The sequence below is a fragment of the Fukomys damarensis genome, unplaced genomic scaffold (assembly GCF_012274545.1).
Source record: "Fukomys damarensis isolate Sample0158 unplaced genomic scaffold, DMR_v1.0_HiC HiC_scaffold_25, whole genome shotgun sequence".
Lineage (NCBI taxonomy): Eukaryota > Metazoa > Chordata > Mammalia > Rodentia > Bathyergidae > Fukomys > Fukomys damarensis.
Genome location: NW_022900937.1, coordinates 5,228,466 through 5,248,536, shown reverse-complemented (window position 1 = coordinate 5,248,536; position 20,071 = coordinate 5,228,466).

The window sequence follows — 20,071 nt, the reverse complement described above, 5'->3', positions numbered from 1 at the left end:
AATGAAGTGTTTATAAAGGGGGAGGGGAGGAGGGGGTGAGGGGAGGGCAGGGACAAGGGGAAAAAATGAGAACCAAGACCTGTCATGTAAAGGTACAAGATCCCAATAATGAATGTAACTGTACTGTATACCTAAAATGTACCATTAAACTCAATGAGAAAACAAACAAAAAAAATTGTTCTACACAAAGATAGGTGAAGTTTTAAAATTCCTTACCGAGTAGGAAGAATAAAATAATAGAAGTCAAATTATACATCTCGTTTATTTGGCTAAGCAATCTGAAGTTTCACTCCCATTTTAAATCAAATTACTTTCTTCCAACTTTTGCAGATGACTTCAGTTAGTGCAGGGGCCACTGAGTTAATCTGTTAAAGCCTCATTCAGCACCCACACGTATAGATACATGTGTCCTGTGTGTGCTTTCTTAACACCTAGGTTCCACCCTAAGAGAGCTAGGGGCAGGTGTTTAGACCTACAGATCCCAGCTGTGTATTTTAGAATAGCTACCGAAAGACTGTGGGCTTAGAGTGTAAAGCAGAGTTCATCCCAAATAAAATGCAGAGGTCCCTCAGAAATATCAAGTGTTTGTTCATGGTCCAACACAGAGCTTCTCAAAACTTCCTGGTTTCCAGAGAAAGTGTTTTCAAGAGCAGATTACCAGGCTCACTCTCCGGCACCTATGAGGACGGGACTGGGTCGGGTTCCTCGCCCACTGCACACCTGGCCTTTAACCCCTGCCCTCTGTGATCATTCACTGAACGGATTCTTCAGACTTCGAAGAGGTGGAGTCCAGAAGCTTGACTCCAGAAACACTGCCATCTCCCCAGATGCCTCTGATGACCTGTCACGTCCAGAGACTGTGGTCCCTCCTTATCCTCTAGGTCATTTAATTACACCAACTTGTTTGGAAATCTAAGAACATGGAGTCCAAGAGATTAAACAACTTGTCGTATATAATCATAATATTTTCATATTTAGCGCACATTTTTGGATAAATGATAACAAACCATGAGAAAATGAGACTAAAAGATATAGTTTTTACCAAAAAAGGCAAACTATTGGATGACATGGCCTTACAGACTAGGAGAGGTCCTCTCTGCAGGCCAAGGACAATGGGAAGTCGGGCACTGCAGGGCCACCCTTCCTGTGCCCTTGGCCCCACCCCAGGTTCCCACCTAGCCCCTCCTCTCCCACCATCTCCATCCAGTCGTGCCAGGCACTGGAAGAAGAGAGTTTTGCTTTCTCTTACAGTCTCTGTATTGGCTTTGTCTTCCACGAGAATCTCTCAAACCACCTAATTCCTGCAGTATAAATTCAAAAAAAAAAAAAAGTGGTATTTCTCCTACAGAAATCTGTCAGTGATTTAAAATTTATTTAACATGATATTTTGTGCAAACATATTAAAAAATGTTTAAAACTCACCTCTTCTTCTGCCTGCACATTAGCATGATTGGAAAATATTTGTGGCTAGATATCCATCAGAAAGTAAACATCTAGTCACTTAGCTGTTATTCCCCGAATCATTTTACTATGTTTAAATGGAATTCGCTGCAACCCACAGCAATTCTCATATCTTTTTAAAGGAGCTCTGCTGTTCATATTGTCAAGAGGACGATAGTCTGAGGAATACGTGTTGGCATCCTTTTTAAAAGTGCTAATAAGACAGAATGTAGAATCTTCTGGAAATGATCCTCATTTTTTTGAAGGGTATACATTGTCTCAAAAACTGTAACAATAACAGTGCACTAATTATAATTAGCATTGGTAGAATGCTTACTATGTATTAAGCCTTGCATGTAGTGCCCCATGTAAAATATAGAACCTACGTAGGCAAATATCAAGCATGAACGGTCATGTGTAAACACACATGTGGGAGCATGTCGTGCATTACTGTATATAAAGTAATAATATGGTATCGATATCATCTGATACATAGTATTTATAATACTGTTCCTTAGCTGTCAGAGAGACCGAGCAGACGTTAGCACATGATTCACGGTGTGCCAGTCCCCAGGCCCCACTCCTCCTGTTTGCGGAGGGACCGGGCCTTGAGTCTGCAGACCTAGGCTGGGCAGGGCGGCCTCATTCCCTCCTGCCAGGGATGGGTCCTGAGAACCAGGTGACTCATCTTCCTGGGGATCAAGGGCAGGAAGCAGCTGGATGTGCGTGGGAGAAGGCTGGTCCGGCTCTGTGCCTCCTCCCTGCTTTGAACTCTTCCACATGGAGCTGTGTGGCCCCTGGTGACCTGAGGTATGACGCTGCCTGCACACCCTGACTGGGGGGCTTGGCTGCCACCACTCTGGCACCCTGTAAGTTAGCAGCAGCCACTGTCTGTGGGGCTTGGTTCCTGCCGGGCAGGCGAAGGCAATGGCCAGCCCGAGGGCGTGGACTGAGCGTGCAGGGAGCAGGAGCACATTTTACTTCCGCCTGTGGCTCCTTGAACGCTGCTTTCATTTTTCTGTCATATATGGGCAATGGTCACAACTGCACAGAGTGACTTATTTTGAGTGTTTACAAATTGCATTTCTGAATAACTGGTACAGTGCATCAATTTGCTGTTAAATGCCACATTAATTTAGTGCTCCAGTGTGAACAGTAATGTTTAGCCCATAATGGATACCTGGGTATTCTTTGCACCAATATACTAGCATTCAGAGTTTTCAATAATAAATCAGGGTTTGTTTGACTGTTTTTGAGACGGGTCTACCATGTGACTCAGGCCAGCCTTGAATTTGCAACCAACCCTCCTTCCTTACCCTCCCAGATGGCTGGGATGACAGGTGTGTGCCACTGTATCTGACTGCTAATTTTGAATTTTAGCATCGATTGTTTATTTCCAAACTATTCATGAGCATGTGAGTGTCCCAAATAATGTATAGGGTGAGCGTCACTAGCCTGGGATCGGGACCCGCTTATTCATGTATTTATAATGCCATCTCCTACACTTATTCCATCACTAAGAATGGCAGTTTTTTTTTTACTCGACGTCCTTGAAAACAATCTCACTTTTATTTCCAGTTCCCGGGACACTTCCCTAACTGTCCCTCTCAGACCTTCTGTGGCCCCCTGACTGCACACACAGCTGTCACAGTACCTGAATGAAAGACCTCGGTCCTCATTTTGTTCCATACCTAAGATTTACTTGTAGAAACAAACTTCTGAGCAAACAGTGCGGTTCAAAAATCATTTCGTAGCAAATGATGGAATTCTTATTTTCCAGGCCCAATATTCCTTGTCCCGACTGTTGGGCCTGCGAAGATGGACTAATCACAAATCCATTCAATTAATTTCAATATCCTCATCACTTAAAATGACAAATATAACATTCGACAGTAATTTAGACATTCTCTTCTTACTATCTGAAGTATAGTTACCGGGACGCTCCTCGGGCGTCTCCTCTGTCCGGTATTTCTCATGCACAGAGCCAGGTTCGCCATCCGAGCGGGGACACGCGTTGCCCGCCCTCCGGGAAAGTCCTCAAGAGCAGGGAGAGCGCGGGAAGCTCGGCGCGAGGCTCTGAGGAGAGAAGAGGAAGCAGATGCTAGGGCCACGCTGCTCCGGAGACGGCACTTCCGGAACCAGGCCAGTGGGCGACTTCGGTCTCGAAGTCCTGGGAATGTCTCCACTGACTTTCGGCCTCAGCATGCAGCCCACCCCGTATGGCGCCGACCCCGCGCCGCCCTCACCTTTTTCCCAGCTGGTTGGCTGCAAAGACCTTCGAAGCCTTTCCTCAGTGAGAAAATCTCCAGGATCCCCAAGGGTGCAGAGACGCGCCTTCATCCCGGCGTGGGCTCCTTGGCTCAGCCTTCCCACGCCCAGAACTTGCAGAGTCTTCACAGCCCCTCGGTTTGTTTCCGAGAGGGATTCAGTCGCTCGGCTTTGCTTTTGCACGGACGCTCCCTGCGATAATTCACACCTAATGAGCATCCGTGCACAAGGCTTTGCAGCCACTATATCGGCAGCTATTTCCTCCCGTTTCACCGAGAGAAGCCGGGAGTCGCAATGGTACACAGGACGGACTTTTGGAGCGAGAACATTCCAGCCACCCCCAGCTCACTCACACGTGCACATACGCTCAGCGCGGAGCTGCAATCGGATTGTGCTATGACTAATGCAAGGGCACATCTTCCTCAGACCTAGAAACCTACGCTGCGAATCCACAGGATGCGAGGCGTCCGTGACAGGGCAGCTGGGGCTTCGCCATGGCCGGGCCTCGGTTAGAGACCAGATTGCTCTCGGTAGCTGTGTGACCGTGGGTGAGTTGCTTAACCTCCTTAAGACCTCAGCTTCTTCGTTGGAAAGCTAGGAATAATACTAGGAATGAACCACCAGGGCCATTGTTTCTCGGGGGAAAAGCAGCTAAAAAATTCCCCTTGGGGTCCAGGGCCGTAGCTCAGTGATACAGCACCTGCCTGGCAAGTTTGAGGTCCTGAGTTCAATCCCTGGTACAAAAACCAAACCAAACCAACAATAATAATAATAATTCTGCTTGGTTATCCAACTTTCTTTTCCTCTCTACAAGTAAAGGCTGAAGAACAAGTGTATGCCGAGTATTAAGGTCCATTACAGATACATTTTTACCCTCTCTCTAAAAAGTCTTTTATTAGAAGCCACAGTTGCATTTAAAACAAGATACACTCAAGTATTAAAACACTATTTAAAATATCTAATTTTCTTTAGCTTTGGGCTGCAAGTGGCAACCACTAAATTACACGTGGGAGCTTAGTGTAAGGGATTCAAACACAAAACACTAATGCAGTAATATAATGACATTCAAGGTGGATTTTAAAAGCAAATACCCTGGACCCTCAAGTTAGGACCAGCCTGACATATGAACAACTTGGGTTAATTAGGTTAATGGAAGATTCATCTGCCTCTCGTTATCTATAACATGTACCCACGTGAACATCCAGAGCTCAGCTGTAATGACTTACAACCAGCTGGAGTTAAACCAGCTCTCACGAACCGATCGAGTTCCTAAGTCAAGGGTCCCTTATATCTCAATCATATAGTCTTCAAATACAGTGCACAAAATCAAAATAATGGGTACAAATTAATTTTAAAATCTGACCTGAAAAACTTAAGAAAATTCCAGGTTTCAAAACTTTCCCCCCAAAATGTGAAGTATATACTCAGACGATTCGTTTGCTTGAGTAGACTGAGCAACCATTTAATTTTCAAAAACTCATGCAATATTTAATATATTTCATATCTCATATTGTAATATAAATACTCTCAAACAGGATTAAAATTTACTAAAGTTTGAGAATGGTATCTTGCTATTAAAGTATTCTGCTGCCAAAAGGTACGTCCTGATACTTAAAAAATGGCCCCGGAAAGTTGAAGCCAAACTTTGGCCACAGCCTCCAGGCCCTCGGCCTGACCCCCTGCCGGGGCTGCCACTTTGGTCCTGGGGGCCGGGCGGAAGTCTCCATGGGGTCCTGGCTCATCAGTTAGCTCCCGCGCGGGCGCAGCTCAGCCGGCAAAATCTGTAGCGTCCTCTCTGCGGGGCGCTCGGAAGGTCCTTGCACGCAGTGTCTGTAAAGCTACTTCGCTTCCTGCCACTAAAGTCAGGACAGGAGCTGGCGTGCTCTGCCTAATGCGTCACGTTCTGTTGACTGGAGAAGCGCAGCTTCATTGGAGCTCGTCTCAATCTGTGGTGAATGTTCAGATGTGTTGCTAAAAGTTTTACTTTGATTCAGTTGAATATCACGCTGTCGGTGAGGAGAAATTTATGACCTGAACCCTGATTTGGCGGGACCAGTTTACAAGTGTCACAAGTGTCGCTTTTAGCATGTCCGTTCTTCTCAAGTCCTCTCCTGCCCTGTGAGCTTGACCTTCCAGTTATTCGACATTTTGTGAGGGGCCCAGGGTGCTGAACACTGGATCCAGATCCCAGTGGTTAGACACACATTTTATACATTTTGAGATTTCTTCCCTGTTTTCCACCTGCTTCATACTGGAGTTTGAACTCACAGTCCTGATCCTGAACCATATATCTGGCCCATTTTTATGTTTCCTTTTGAGATAGGATCTTGCTAAGTCACTAAGTTGTCCAGGCTGGGCTCAAACTTGCGATCCGCCTGCCCCAGCTTCGCAGAGTACTGTGCTTTCAGGCATGCAACACCATACCAGGCTCATTCTCTTCCTTAAGAATGCCCTGATTCTCCCAGATTCAGTGCAGCTTCTCCCTGTGTTTATGCCAAATAAACACAGTGCTCTCTGATGAGGCAGAAGCTGGACCCCTGGGCTGAGACCCAAACAGGCCACCTGGCGGGGGGCGGGTGACGACGGGAGTGGAGGACAGCAACAGAGGGACATGGCCAGGACACCAGGCAGGAGGACTCGCAGAGGCCCCCAGCTCAGAGCCATGCCGGGAGTCTCAGCCCAGGGGCCGGGCTGTCCTGTCTTCCTCCCGAGGCACTGCTGCAGAGACTTTCTCCTTTACTGGAAGCAGCAGACGGGCTTCATTTCTTTAATCAAGCCAAAAGCAGTGGGCAGCCACAGTGCACTGAAAACCCTCCCTGTCTTGCTTCACCCTGGGCAGGGCGTCTTTGAAACGCTTCCAGCGACATTCTGAGCTGAATGACATTTAAGATGACATTAACTGCAGCCTCAGTGAGATGTGTGTGCCTTCCGGGAGGAAGAAGCAGGAGCCGCAGAGCCTGCCTTCTGGGCACCTGTGGACAGAAACCACCTCTCCCAGAAGGGAGCCTCCTCTTCCCAACAGCGCTCAGATGCCCTGGCCCTAGGCTTTCTCGTGAACCCTCCCCTAACTAGGGTAGAGCACAGGTGCACTCCTGATAGGGCTCTAGCTCCTTCACTTTTTGCTTGAAGGGACAAAGCAACAATCAAGCGACTTGAGGGGCCACTGAAAGGCTTCTTCCATAAATAGGAGGATGAAAAGTGAGCGAGGAACATAACTGTGCAACAGATGGCCTGGGCATTCACACCAGTGCAGTCACACGCTGGCGGGGTGTAGACCGAGCGATCTCCTGCAGCCAAAGAGGAGAGCGGGAAATGTGCTGTGTCGCCTTGCCTTTCTCAGCGTCTCTGCAGCTGTGATTGCTCGCAGCCAGTGAGTGCCTCGTCCTGCAGGCCGTGAGCTGTCACTTCTGTGCTCCATCCGGCAGCACATACAGTGAAATTGGAGGTATGGCTTCCTCCACTGCCTTCTGCTAGGGCCAGAGCCGCAGTGGAGCTGCGCACGGACACAGGCTGTGACGCCACCCTGCGGGGCTCTGCCTCTCAGCTCTGCCGCACCCTAGCTGTGTGGCCTCACAAGTCCCTTCACACCTGTGCCCCAACACGAGGTAACGCCAGTACCCAGCTCACAAGCGGACAAGGAGGAAGAGTCAGCGCTGGGGTGTTTGAAGTACTCAGCAGTGGCTGCTACGGTAAGGAGGTTGTTTGTTTGTTGTTGTTGGTGGTGTGTTATTTGAGCAGTCACTGGCTGCAAGGCACACAGAGAGGCGGTGTGAGGGATCCCGGGAAGTTAGAGTGGCATTCTTTCCAACAGGATTGCACCATCTCTGCTGGTGACATGAAGGAAGGAGGTGCCCATCTGTGATGGGTGTGGTCTGTAGCTTTTCCTCTTCCTGGCCTCTCTGCTGTAGGCAAATGACTTAGTTTCTTATCTCAGATTCCAGATGATAATAGCTTTACCAATCATAATTATTGCAAGTTAATTCTATATACACAGTGGTTTCTAAGTGCCAAACGAATATCTAGTTCTATCTTCAAATAATAGACTAAGGGTTTAAAGTGAGGAGGTGGCCTCGGTTTCCCAGAGTGATTGTCTTTGTAGGCAGAAACGCAGGCTTCCTCAACTCTGTCCCGGCCTCCTGCAAAGCTGTTCTCAGAAATCACCGCCTTGGGAAAGCAGGTGGGGAAGCCAGGGCCTCTTTTTTCTCTTGTGTGCTTGTGGGATCTTGCCCTTTGTTTTGCAAGCTTTATCTGGGTGTGGTTCTCTTGTATGCAGCCGGCTTGGACTTCACAGTGTGTTTTAGATCCACGCTTACTTTGGGGATTGTCTCTTCATACCTTTGCTCCACCCGTTCTCCCTGTGTCCGGGGTTATGACTGCATACATCCCTGCCCTTTCACCTTTCCGTAAATTCCTTGCACCCTTCGAGTATTTTTCACCCTTGGGCTCTCAACAAAGCTGGTTTCTTCTGCCTGCTCTGCCCCCTCTTCATGTGTGTCCAGTCTGTCAGCCAGTTTGGGACTTCTTCATGCCCTCCATCCATTTTCAGTTCTAGAAATTTCTTTTTACCTTTTGATTTTGTGTTCATTTCCCATTCTGTGTCCAAATTCTCAATTTTCATTTTTAATTTCTTGAACATTTGAATCATGTATTTTTAAAACTTCTGTCGGCTAACTCCAATATCTGTTGCCCCAAATGCAAGGCCACTCCTCTTGTCCACCCCTCTTTCTCTCAGTCCTGGCTTCCAAGGCTCACTGTGCTGGAAAGCATGTGGAGACCCCAGGGCAGGGATGCAGAGCTCTCCTACAGAGAGGGCTCCTGTCACCTGGGCACCTGCTCAGCAGGTGGTGAAGGTTATGGTCGCTGGGCTGCCAGGATGGGTCTGCTCAGGGCTGGTCCAGCTCCCTCTGATTCCCACAGAGGGGTTCCCAGGACCCGTCCTCCTTGGGAAGCTCTGAACATGAATTATTCCACCCCAAACCCCTGCAGCTCTTGGGCTCTGCTAACGCCCTACTTCTCAGTGCTCAGACCCAGGTCTTCCCACTGAGCTGCGTCCCAGTCCTCTTTATTCTTTTATGTTTTATTTTGAGGTAGGGTCTCACTGAGTCACTAGATTGTGCAGCTGGGCTTGAATCTTTGACCCTCCTGCCTCATCCTCTCAGAGTGCTGGGTTTACAGGTTGTGCCCACCTTCCTAGTTCCTCTTGACTGGGGCAGTTTTTCTAGCCATTCTCAAAAACAGGATGAGTTCAACCCTCCTCATCCACCACTTCTAGAAGCAGAATTCTTCCCTATAGGTTTGATGTATGTTTGAGGGACGTAGTGACCGAGTGCCAGATACCCTGCCAAGCTGATGTTTACTGGTGCAAAATGGGGTTAAGCAGCACAATCTGGTTAATAGGAAGATCTGGAGACAACTCTAAGGAGAGCTATGGGTCCCCCCATGGCAGGGCTGATGCAAATTTCTGTGGTATAAACCACCTCTGACTGCTGTGTTTATGCCCAAGTTCTGGGCACGCTTACATCCTGATGTTTAGTTTGAATCCCCCAGTGCCTGCCTCAGCGACACACATAGTTTGACTCTTCTGTACTCTGGTCCATCCTATCTTCACTTGTGTGAGTAAAGAAGATGCATTACCATAAAGAGGCAGCTGGATAGTGCAATGGAGTCTTTGTTGTTTTAAGAAAACTAAGGCAGGGCCAAGGATTTAACTCAGTGATTCTGCCACCTGCCTTGCAAGAGCAAGGTCCTGAGTTCAATACCTGGTGCCAAAAAAAAGAATAAGACATATTTATCAGGTCCCGTGTCCACCTCCCTCTCAGAATCTGCACAGGACAGTTCTGTGTGCTCTCAGACTGTGGATGGGCTGTGCTGTGGCCACAGAAGCTGGAGCTATGCTCCCCTGTTAGGCCCCTGGCTCTCACCTACCGGGTGCTGACCACCCTCCAGGTGTCAGGCGCTGTGGAGAGACCGAAGTACATCTGCTCATTAAGTTTCCGTAGTAATTCTTCCAAGCACGTGTGAACATTCCCAGATAATGTACGACAGACACAAAGGTCCGGGGAAGAGACTGAGCTGTCAGGGCCCAGCTGCTATTTAGGAGTGGGCTGAGATCTGACAATCTGCCAGTCCTTACGGTGTGTTCTGGACTGTTTTTTTTTTTTTTCTTTATGGAAAATTCTTCAAAATAACATTATACTCCTAGACTTGAATTTAGAGAAATGAGATGAGATAATGCCTCTCAAGGGACTTGACTTGTGTACTCACCTCGATAGAAGACACAGTAATTACAAATATTCATCTAGCAGCATCCTCCAACCGTTCCGTTTCAATGAATTTTACACTTCAAACTATTTGCACAAGGGACTGAGGTTTTCCTCCTTCAATAGACCGTGTAGTTTACGCTGTGTAGAGAAGGATATTTTGCTTTTTTTCCACTTGGACAGAACAAGTGGCAGTCATCGTAATGGATTTAGGTTATACCTAAGGAATCTTCCAGCAGAGAGAGGCCAAATCCTGATTTCGGAAAGGCAATCTATTCTGTGGCTTACTATTCAGAGGGCATGAACATGAATTGGTACAGAGGTGAGCACTTATGTAAAGGAAAGATGGTACAATCCGAATCTGAAAGATTTGTCTGGGAAACAGCTCAGTGTTAGAAGCAGGAAAGATGGAAATACTAAAACACCTAGCGGTGAAGCTGCAGCTCTGAAATCTGCTAAAGATTAATAGAAGTGAAACACATTTTTAAAATCTTTTTACTACTGAATTTATTTTAGACCTGTTTCTAGCTAAACTTGGAGAAAGGCTTCAAGAAATGACGATATAAAATAAGCGCTATGAGAGAGAGAGAGAGAGAGAGAGAGGTCTGAACTTTGACAAGTGGGGAAAGAACACAGATGCTAACCCACCGGAGCTCAAATCACTCTTGGGACAGAATCAAGATATGAGCTTCCTGGCAGCCACTTATAAATTCAAGGACCAAACCGGGCGTGGTGGCGCACGCCTGTAATCCCAGCCCTCAGGAGGCCGAGGCAGGAGGATCGCTGTGAGTTCGAGACCAGCATGGGCTACACAGTGAGTTCCAGGTCAGTCTCAACTACATAGTGAGACCCTGTCTCAAAAAACCAAACCAAACCAAACAAACAAACCAACAAGAACAAACAACAAAACAAGGACCATGTTGAGATCAGCTTTAGGCCCCTCCTTTAGCTTCAGATGGGCTCCTTTGTGTGCAGTGTGAGGCAGCATCCACACGTTTACCTTGGCACTGTTCATGCTGTGGGCTTCACAAATGCATGATGATGTCACTTGCACTGAAGTAGCACACAGAGGCGTCCACTGCCCCGAAATGCTGCTGTCCTCTTCCTGTTCACCCCTCCTGCTAACCCTGGGAACTTTTGATCCCTTCCTTCCTCTCTTTTTGAGATAATTTCTCACTCAGTCTGGCCGTGAACTGACTATGTAGCCCAAGCTGGCCTCTAACTCACAGCGATCCTCCTGCCTCAGCCTCCACAGTGCTGGCATTACCGTCATGTGCTGCTACACCAGGAATTCTGACCTTTCTTACTGTTGCCATAGTTTTCTTGCATTTACTTGAGAAGACATAAACATTTCTCAGAAGAAACAAAATGTTTTCTTGGCCCTAAATCTGTAAGAAACCAATTTATCTTACGGAAATTAAGATAGATACATCAGAAAACATCCACAATACTCTCTAGGAAAGTATAGGTACAGATCTTATTTGTTTCTTTCTCACAACAATTCAAGCTCAACACAGTAAGAGGAGAGTTTTCTCCTGAAGTTGAGTTCTAAGAGTAATTTACCAAGGTTATTATTTGGGAAATCAGGAGGCTGATAGCTAACGCACTCCCTACCTAGTCTGGCCTCCCTAAGTGGCATTTATTTTAACAGGGTTTTTATACACACTAATAGTTTGCCTGAAGCTGGTCCTCTGTGATATTTGAGAACTGGTCCATGTTCTAGAGGCCAGTGGGACATGGACAGTGGGTTGGGAAAGTTGGAAGACTTGACTAGTTCTCCCTCTGTGTGGCAGAGCAGAGCAAGGGCATTTTAGGCAACTTCGAATGAGTGCAAGGCCTTTGATAAGAGCTGGGTTGAGATTTGAGATTCCTAGCACAGCATTCCAGGGCTGTTTTATGTGGGTCTGTGCCATTGCCTGCCTTGGATGGGACATCAAAAGTCCTCGTAGAGAAGATAATTCCCAGCAGCAACACCCCTGCTTCAGGCAGCCACAGGCTCTGCTGAGAGCTTCCTACCCGTGCCGTGGTAGCTGCTGTGTGACATACTTAACACAACTGGGGGCTGTCCATGTTGTGAATTCCAATGTAAGCACGTGGACTTGCTATGCAGTGAGAATCACTGCCTAAATGAATTTGGAAGAGCGATTTACAAATATAAGTTTTAGTGACATCGGAATGATGTTCATCCTTCTTTCTGGCAGAGGTGAAATAAGTTCACTGGCTTCTCCAAGCCAGGTGAAGTTGGTGCTGTATGTTCAATTAAAAGTTCTCCCTGTCCTCCTGAGCCTTCTGGAAAGATACATTTCCCGATGTCCTTGCAGTTGACTTGGGGCCGTGTGGCTAGGGAGCGGCCAGGAGCGCAGCTCATGTCCCCTGGGTGATAGGCGGCTCCTTTTTCTCCCTTGACCTTGTGGCCACAGGAGACTGCAGAGGGCAGAGTGCACCTGTTGCACCTATAACAGGTGAGTGGGATTTCACTGTGGAAATGGAGGCACTGTGTTACAGAAGAGATCTGGCATCATTGTGCCTAGCTATAGACGCCAAAGATTTATTGCCTATATAAAGAATCTTCCCAGTTTCCTAAATAAAATGCATATCAAAATTTATTGACAATTTATAGATCAACTGCATAATTTCAAAACAGCTGAAGGGTGGGAAACAAAAATATCAAATACAGACTATTTTATTACTCTTCAAAGTGCTTTCTCATTTGTTGGTCAGCCTTTCCTACTTCAGCTCTCCCAGGAATATCAGAGTAGAACCCAAGCCTGTCCTGTGAAGTCTTCAGTGTTGCTTTGTAGAAGAATTTGAAGGTGGATGAGAACCATCCTCAGGAATCAGCTGACAGCTTTGGATTCTTGTGTGCTGTGTTAGACTGAGAGACCACCACCTTCAGTTTATAAAGAGAAAAACTGGCATAATGTTCTGTGGGTCAATCTTTTTATTTGGCAATGTTTTCATTATGCTTTGATTTCTTCATGTAGATATGTGTCTGCAAATATATAAATTACTGGTTTGTCTACATAAGCAGAGTACCAAACCTTCTTATTTTTTTCCAGTAGTTTTTTATTTTTGTTTTTTTTCAAGGTGGGTCTCACTCTGTTGGCCGGGACAAAGTGATCATCCTGATCCAGCCTCAGGCAGCCGAGATGACAGACACACAGCCTTGTGGGCCGCTCCCAGAGACTTCAAGTGACTGTTTTCCTTCAGTTGTGTAGTCATATCACATTCAAATAATAAGAACTTGATCTCTTGCTTTCAAAACACGGTTTGCTTTTATCTAATTGTAGCAATAGTATTTCTAGAATATCGTAAATGAATATAGTGATAAAACCCCCTCACCCCTTTCTAAACATTAATAAGACTTTTCCCAGTAATTCATCATTATATAATATTCTGTTTTTTAGTTTCAAGATCACATCTATCATGAGTAAGTTTTTAAAGCTCAGTCTCAGTAGCGCTGGCTGTGGGGCGGGGGCGCCATGCCCCAGGAGGAGTCACAGGCTTGGGTGAACAGGCTCTCGGGACCCTCGTGGGCATCCGCGCCTGTTTACTGCAGAGGACACAGATGGCCAGCAGGTGGAGCCACACGGGGCCGGGCCCCACGTGGGGCAGTTCTTAACCGAGCTCTCCTGGGCTCTTTCAGTAGTGGCTGGGTCCCACTTGCCGATAAAGCCATTGCGTTGATGTTTGCATGTGAGATGAGGAGATGAGTCGTGTGCATTTCTGCATATGTGAGAAGATATCCATGCCCTAGGTTTAGGTGCCTATGTTTTGGGAATAACTTGTAAGTATCCGTGTGTGTGTGTGTGTGTGTGTGTGTGTGTGTGTGTGTGTGTTAGACAAGGGTTGAAAGGCAGTTCTTAGCTTATCTTGTTTCAGGGTTATTGGTTACTTTAGATTTCTGTTTCACTTGAGCTATTCTTTTACATACTAAGGTCATTTCATTTTTTCCTGTGTTTAAACTGTATTATTTATCCCTTCTATATTGGAATTTGGATATTTGTTCAATAATTTTCTCTTGCTAGACAAGCTAACATTTCAAACATTATGGTAGGTTTTCTCCTCCCAAAAATCAACTCATGTGAATTTACCAATTGTATTACTCAGTAACCTAATTCGTTAATTTATATTTTTCATTGCTGCTGATTCCTTTTTTGCAGTCTTTGTTTAATTTGTGATTCTTTTTCTAATCCTTTGTATCCAATGCTTTATAAGTGTCACTCTTTTATTTAGTAATATGAGTTAAAGCTATGAAGTTTCCTTTGAGTTCATTTGTAGCCATGCATAGTGATTATATGGATAAAGTATTTTTGTTATCACTTTCTAGATATTTTGCAATTTTTCTTGTTATTTCTAAGTTTTTAGTTCGACTGGACTACTGGGTCTAATGTCTTACTTCCCCAAGTAATTCGGTTTTGCATTTACTTCCTTTTCATCTCTGGGGCCATCCCTATCTTTCTGTGCATCTCTATCCTTTAAAAACTTCCTTCCTAGACTGCACATCTCCCTCCAGCTCCCACCCTGTTCTCTGCCTCCTTTCAGAGCAACACTCCTGCAGGATGGTGTGACTTGTGCATTCATTTCAGCACCTCTTCTCTTCATTAGAGTAGGGTCACAACTCCTCCTCTGGAATGGCTTGTGTCAAGGTCTTCAGAGCTGCCTCCTTGTCAGACCTGGTGATCACCTCTCAGCTGTAAGCCTCCTTAACCTCAGCAGCACTGGGCACTGGTCCCTACTGGAGATCCTTGAAATGTTACCAGAAACCTCTGCAGTAGGCTTCAGTCTCCTGCTCAGTGTACACCTCAGTACCGAGGAAAAAAGACAGAACTAAGAGAGACAGAAAGTAGGGGCCAGGATGACCAATGCCTGCACAACCACCACCAAAGGCAATGGCCAGTTCCAGCCACTGGTTTTTATTATTAATCAACTGGGATAAAGGCCAGCTCTGTGCAGGGGCAGGACTGTATGTGAGGATGCACATTTGAGCCATTTCTATGGAAATTAATGTAAGCAGGTTTCATGAAGGACAAGACAAAGCATTCTCAAATTAGGAACAGAACAGACAAAATATATGGTTGTAATTAGAACACTGTCTCTAGTTAAGAAGGTTGCAGTTGTGGGAATGGGATTTGGGTGCAGGTTACTCTGATGTCAGCATGTAGGCTTTGGCTGGACTCATTTCTCAAAACAAGACAATGGTGGGCTCACTTTTACAGCCCACACTGCCTCACCAGCATTAGGCATAGCCAACGTCACGGTCCCCTGCAGGTGCCCACTCTTGGCCCTTCCAGCCTCCTCCTGACCCCTGGCTCCAGGACAGCAGACTCTGGATCGGTTTCTGCTCCGGTTCCTGCTTCTTGGCTCCTGTCCTGCCCTCCTCCTTGCCATAGTCTGAATTGTGACGATCCCTTCACTCTGTCCCTAGTCTTCCTAATCACGTTTCTTCCCTCCATACCCTCCAGTCCACACCCATAGTCTCTCACCCTCCCCAGCTGCAGGACTTAAATGCTGTGTAATAACCAGATTTATATTGCCAGCCCCAAACTCCTGCGGACACCCAGACCTGCCAAGCTGACCTCTATGTTTGAACATCCACAGATACGTTGTTCACTTGTGTGGCTGGGACTGCTCTCCAAATCCCAACTCCCCTTTCCGCATGGGACAGAGAGAAAGCTGGACGCAGGGGTGGACCATGAGTGTGCCACTGAGCAGTCCTTTTGGGTCAGGGGAGTAGCAGAGCTTGGAGTTCTTTCCTGGCCCACACACAGCCTCCCCGCACTTTCCTTCAGCCTGAGTTTTGGTGACAGTGATTCAGTCCGAGAGCAGGGTGCTGCATGACAGGGAGCTGCCCGCCCCCAGGTATACGCACCCCTGACTAGCACAGGGTGCGGACTCAGCTTCCATCTCTCTGAAGGCATTACACATTGGGGGCCCTCTGTGATACAGTGTTAACCTTTCATGTTGCAGGCAGAGAAACGGGGACCAGGAGGGACATTGCAACAGAAAACTGCATTTTCCGCCATCCAGGCAACCGTGCGGTTAGAAGACGAGGCAGGAGGACAGTGGGAGGAGTCCTTGGCTCTGCCTGCCATGGGGTGAGGCCCACAGAGCTGGGCTGTGGTGTGACGCACTGTGTGGGAACTGCTGAGGGCAGGGTGGCAAGCCCACGATTCACTGTTCCGTATGACCATCGAGTGCCACAGCCAGGAAAGCGTAACACACATCTCTGTGAGGGAAAGCGCTCGTAAAAAGTGATGGTGTTAGCGTACCTTGCTGCTCCCTGCTTTTAGTAAGGTATCATAAGAAAGAAATGAGTTCAGGCAAGAGCTGCTTGATTCATAAGCAGAAATGGAAAAAAAATGAGAATTTTCAGAAATTTAGGGCTTCTCAAAGTTGGGTAAGACACTTAAAGATTAAGAAACTAGAGTCATTCATAGGTAAATGGATGCATATTGAGGCCATACTCTTAAGTGAAATAGCACACACATGTGCAAATACCAAATAGCTTCTCTGGTGTGAAAAACTAAAAGTGTAAATAAGATGCAAATTGTATAATTCACAATGTGAAATAGGAAGAAAGGGGCTTAAGGTGTAGGGGAAGTGAGAAGGGAAGGAGAAAGGAAATAAGGGAGAAGAAAAAATATGAGAAAATGAAATAATGGAAACAAAGACTTTGTAAATAGGGAAGGGTGGAGCGGGTGAAGGGAGGGCAGGGACAACGGGAAAAATGAGAACCAAGATCTGTCATGTAAGGTACAAGATCCCAATGAAGAATGTGACTGTACCGTATACCTAAAATGTACCAATAAACTCAATGAGAAAAAAAAAGTTGAGAAAGTTCCTTTTACATCCCACACATGAACAAACACCTGGGGTTTGTGTTTCATGGCAAAGGTCCGAGGAAGGGTGTTGTCCTCCCAAAGGACCCTGGGACCCCAGCTTGTCTCATAGTGGCCTCCACTGAGTCGAGAGCTAGGCATGGACACACTGGCTGGGGTGAGGACTAGAGTGGACTCAGCTCGATTTTCTGCATAAGGAACTGACTGGATGCAATCAGATCAGAGCTTGTTGAGGTTTTTAAGGACATCTGGTCACCACAGATGACCAGAAAATGCCAGTCTCTGTTCCTTAAGGCAACTCACAGGCCTTTCTGTTCATGCCAGTGAGAAAGGCTGTGAGTAATTTACCCCTCAAGGAGGCATACACTGCACTCTAATAGGCACTAACAGTGGCTCACCTAAAGAAGCTGGGACTTTGTCACTTTCCTGTCACAGAGACACAATACCGGACACCCACAACTTAAAGGAGAAGTTTTCCGACTGTGTTTGCAGTCCACACTTGGCTGCCTTCAAGGCAGGAAGGGCATGGCGGGAGTCCGGGTCTGACAGAGGACAGCTGCTCACCTCATGGAGGTCAGGAAGCAGCGGGAGAAGGGAAGAGCCGGGACAGAGACAGTCTTCTAGGTCAGGCTCCAGGGATGCACCTCTTTCTACCAGGTCCCACATCCCAACAGCAAGCCAGCTATAAACCCCTGTAATGCAGCTGCCTCCCTCAATCCCTAACCCTCCATCACATGGGCCTTTGGGGGGACACCCAAGTAGAAATCCCAACGCAGGGGGCCCTGACTATCCAAGTATTTCCTCCACTGCCAGAGCAGGGTCTCCAGAATTCTTGCTCAGCTGGGAGTCAAAATCGCCATGAACCAGCAGCTGTGGGTACCTTTTGCTTAAGAGTTTCTCAGGAGCATGATCCTGTGTCCTTGTCACCACCCTGCCTGTGTCCTGGGGAGCAACTGCACGATGATCTGTGCCTGACACCTACTTGACAGAGAAAATGTAACTTGCTCTGCCCTCTGCCTGGACCCCACCCAGCCCCACCCCGTCAGGTCCTGGCTTAAATGTCACCTGTGCAGAGGTGACCAAGCCACTCCATGCACACCTCAGCACTTCCTGTCGCTGTAGTCAGTCTCAGACCTCTCTTTACAGACTTCTCTCTCTGCAGATCACCGGCTTGCTCCTTGCGAGAATAGAAACTCTCAGGGCAGAACTTCATCTTTTTCCTAGCTTGTCCCAGCACCTAGAAATGCGGATATCCCGTAGGCTCCTGGTGAATATTTATTGGGAAAAAACATCTAAGAAGTTATGAGCTGCTAATTTCCAAATGTTTGAAGTTAGGCTTGTCGATTCTATTCTGTTTATACCGCCCATAACCAGTGACTGACTGCTATTTGTGCCTGAGAAAATCGGGGTGACCACTTATGAGATGGCATCACACGGTGGGACCTCGCATGGAAAATTCTGTCAAACCACATGCATAGTTACTGCTAAAAGCAAGACGTTTGATCTCGCTTGTTGTCTTAAGACAGATTGTGTGTGGGGTTGAGGTTGCAGTAGTTCACTGGTACAGCAATTGCTTAGCGTGTGTGAGGCCCTGGGTTTGGCCCTAGGTTTGGTCTCTGGCACCAGGAAAAATAATAAGATAGTAAGACGCCACTCCTGGCCGCATGCCGCCTCTTTCTTGGAATGATCCCTGCTGGTCATGACCACAGTATAATAATCCAGTCTGACCTTGGAAGTCCAGGAGTTTTTCTTATTCCATGATTCAACAAAAACTGACAATCAGCCCCCACTTAAGGATGAAGCTGAAGTTCACCAGGCAGAGCTCAAATCCACCCACTCCTGTCTACTTAACCTCACTGCGCGGACGCCTTGTGCCGGGCAGTGTGTGCCCCGGGACTGCACATGTGCAGCCAAGCCCTTCAGAGAGACGCTGTCTCTGGGACCCAGAGTGGCGGAGAGGCCCCTGCAGCACAGGCTGCAGCTCAGCACGGGGTCAGAGCTGGCTTCCTGGGTGGGGAGTGGGGACCTGCCAAGTACGGAAGGACGATAAATGGGGTTCGTCCGGGCAAAGGAAATAGTGGGGGGAGAGGACGGGAAGGGGCATAGCCCTCTGCTTCAGATGCACAACCCGGAGGCACCCTTGCACCTCGGCCCCCGGGCTCTCTAACCTGGAGTTTAGCCTCCCTGAGTCCTCATCTCTAGCAGAGCTTTTTGTGAGTCCAGTGCAGAGCAGTAAACAGAAAACAGCTGCGGTTGCCAACGGGGACTGGAACCAGGCCTGCACCTCACTCACAAAATCTGATGTTCTGCAGGAAAAATATTTTGACTTCTACATCTTTCGACCTCATTAGAAGGATCTGAAATGGATGACACCAAGCTGTTTGCCTAGGATGATGTCCCCAGCCTGAACTGGCATGGATGTGTCCTGAGATTAAAATAGAAACGTGTTTTGCTGACAGAAAACAACTTGGAAATCAAAGAGTGGTTTAAATTGGAATCTTTCTTTTCCTTTGCTTGCCAAAAATTCCCTTTTTTATGCACACTGAGGTCAGGATAGCAAGGTCACTCTGATACAGAACTTTCCATTAACAATTTGAATTTGCAGAAATCTCGAAAATAAAACATGGGGAAAGCTGTGTAATGTAGCAAATTCAATGCGCAAGGTTTGTGATCACGTACTCTGTGCCTGGCAATGCCCTAGGCCCTAAACAAAGGTACCTGCTCTGGTGGAGTTTGCATTCTAGCAAGAAGAATGCGTTCGCGGGAGATAAAATCGTCCCTGAAGTAGAAGAAGTGGACAGGGTTAGCGGGGAGCGAGCTCTGATCTGAGGTTACTCTGAGCAGAGCCCGAAGGAGGTGAGTGCGAGTCCTGCCCTAACAGGGCCCCGGACAGGCATAGGTGCGCGGTGGTCCCAGGCAGGGGTGGCCAGGAGGACGGAGGGCTGGGAGTCCACCTGGTATAGAGGATTTATTGTTGTAATGTTGTAATGGCGTGCTTTTTACTTGCAAAGGAGCAGCGCTGCTGCGCTGGTTCCCAAGGGTCCCGAAGACCAGGCACCGCGTCATGGGCACAGCGTCGCTGGGGCCTTGCGCTGGGGTTGGGGCAGAGGCCGCGGTCTGCGCGATTCTGCAGACGCTTTTGAGTCGACAGGGAGGAACCGTCCCGGGCTCCGTCTTCACTCCCGGGTCCCGCCGTGGGGTCGGCCCCCAAGCTCTGAGCCCGCCCTCCGGGAGCCACCTGCTCGGCCCCGCCCACCCAGG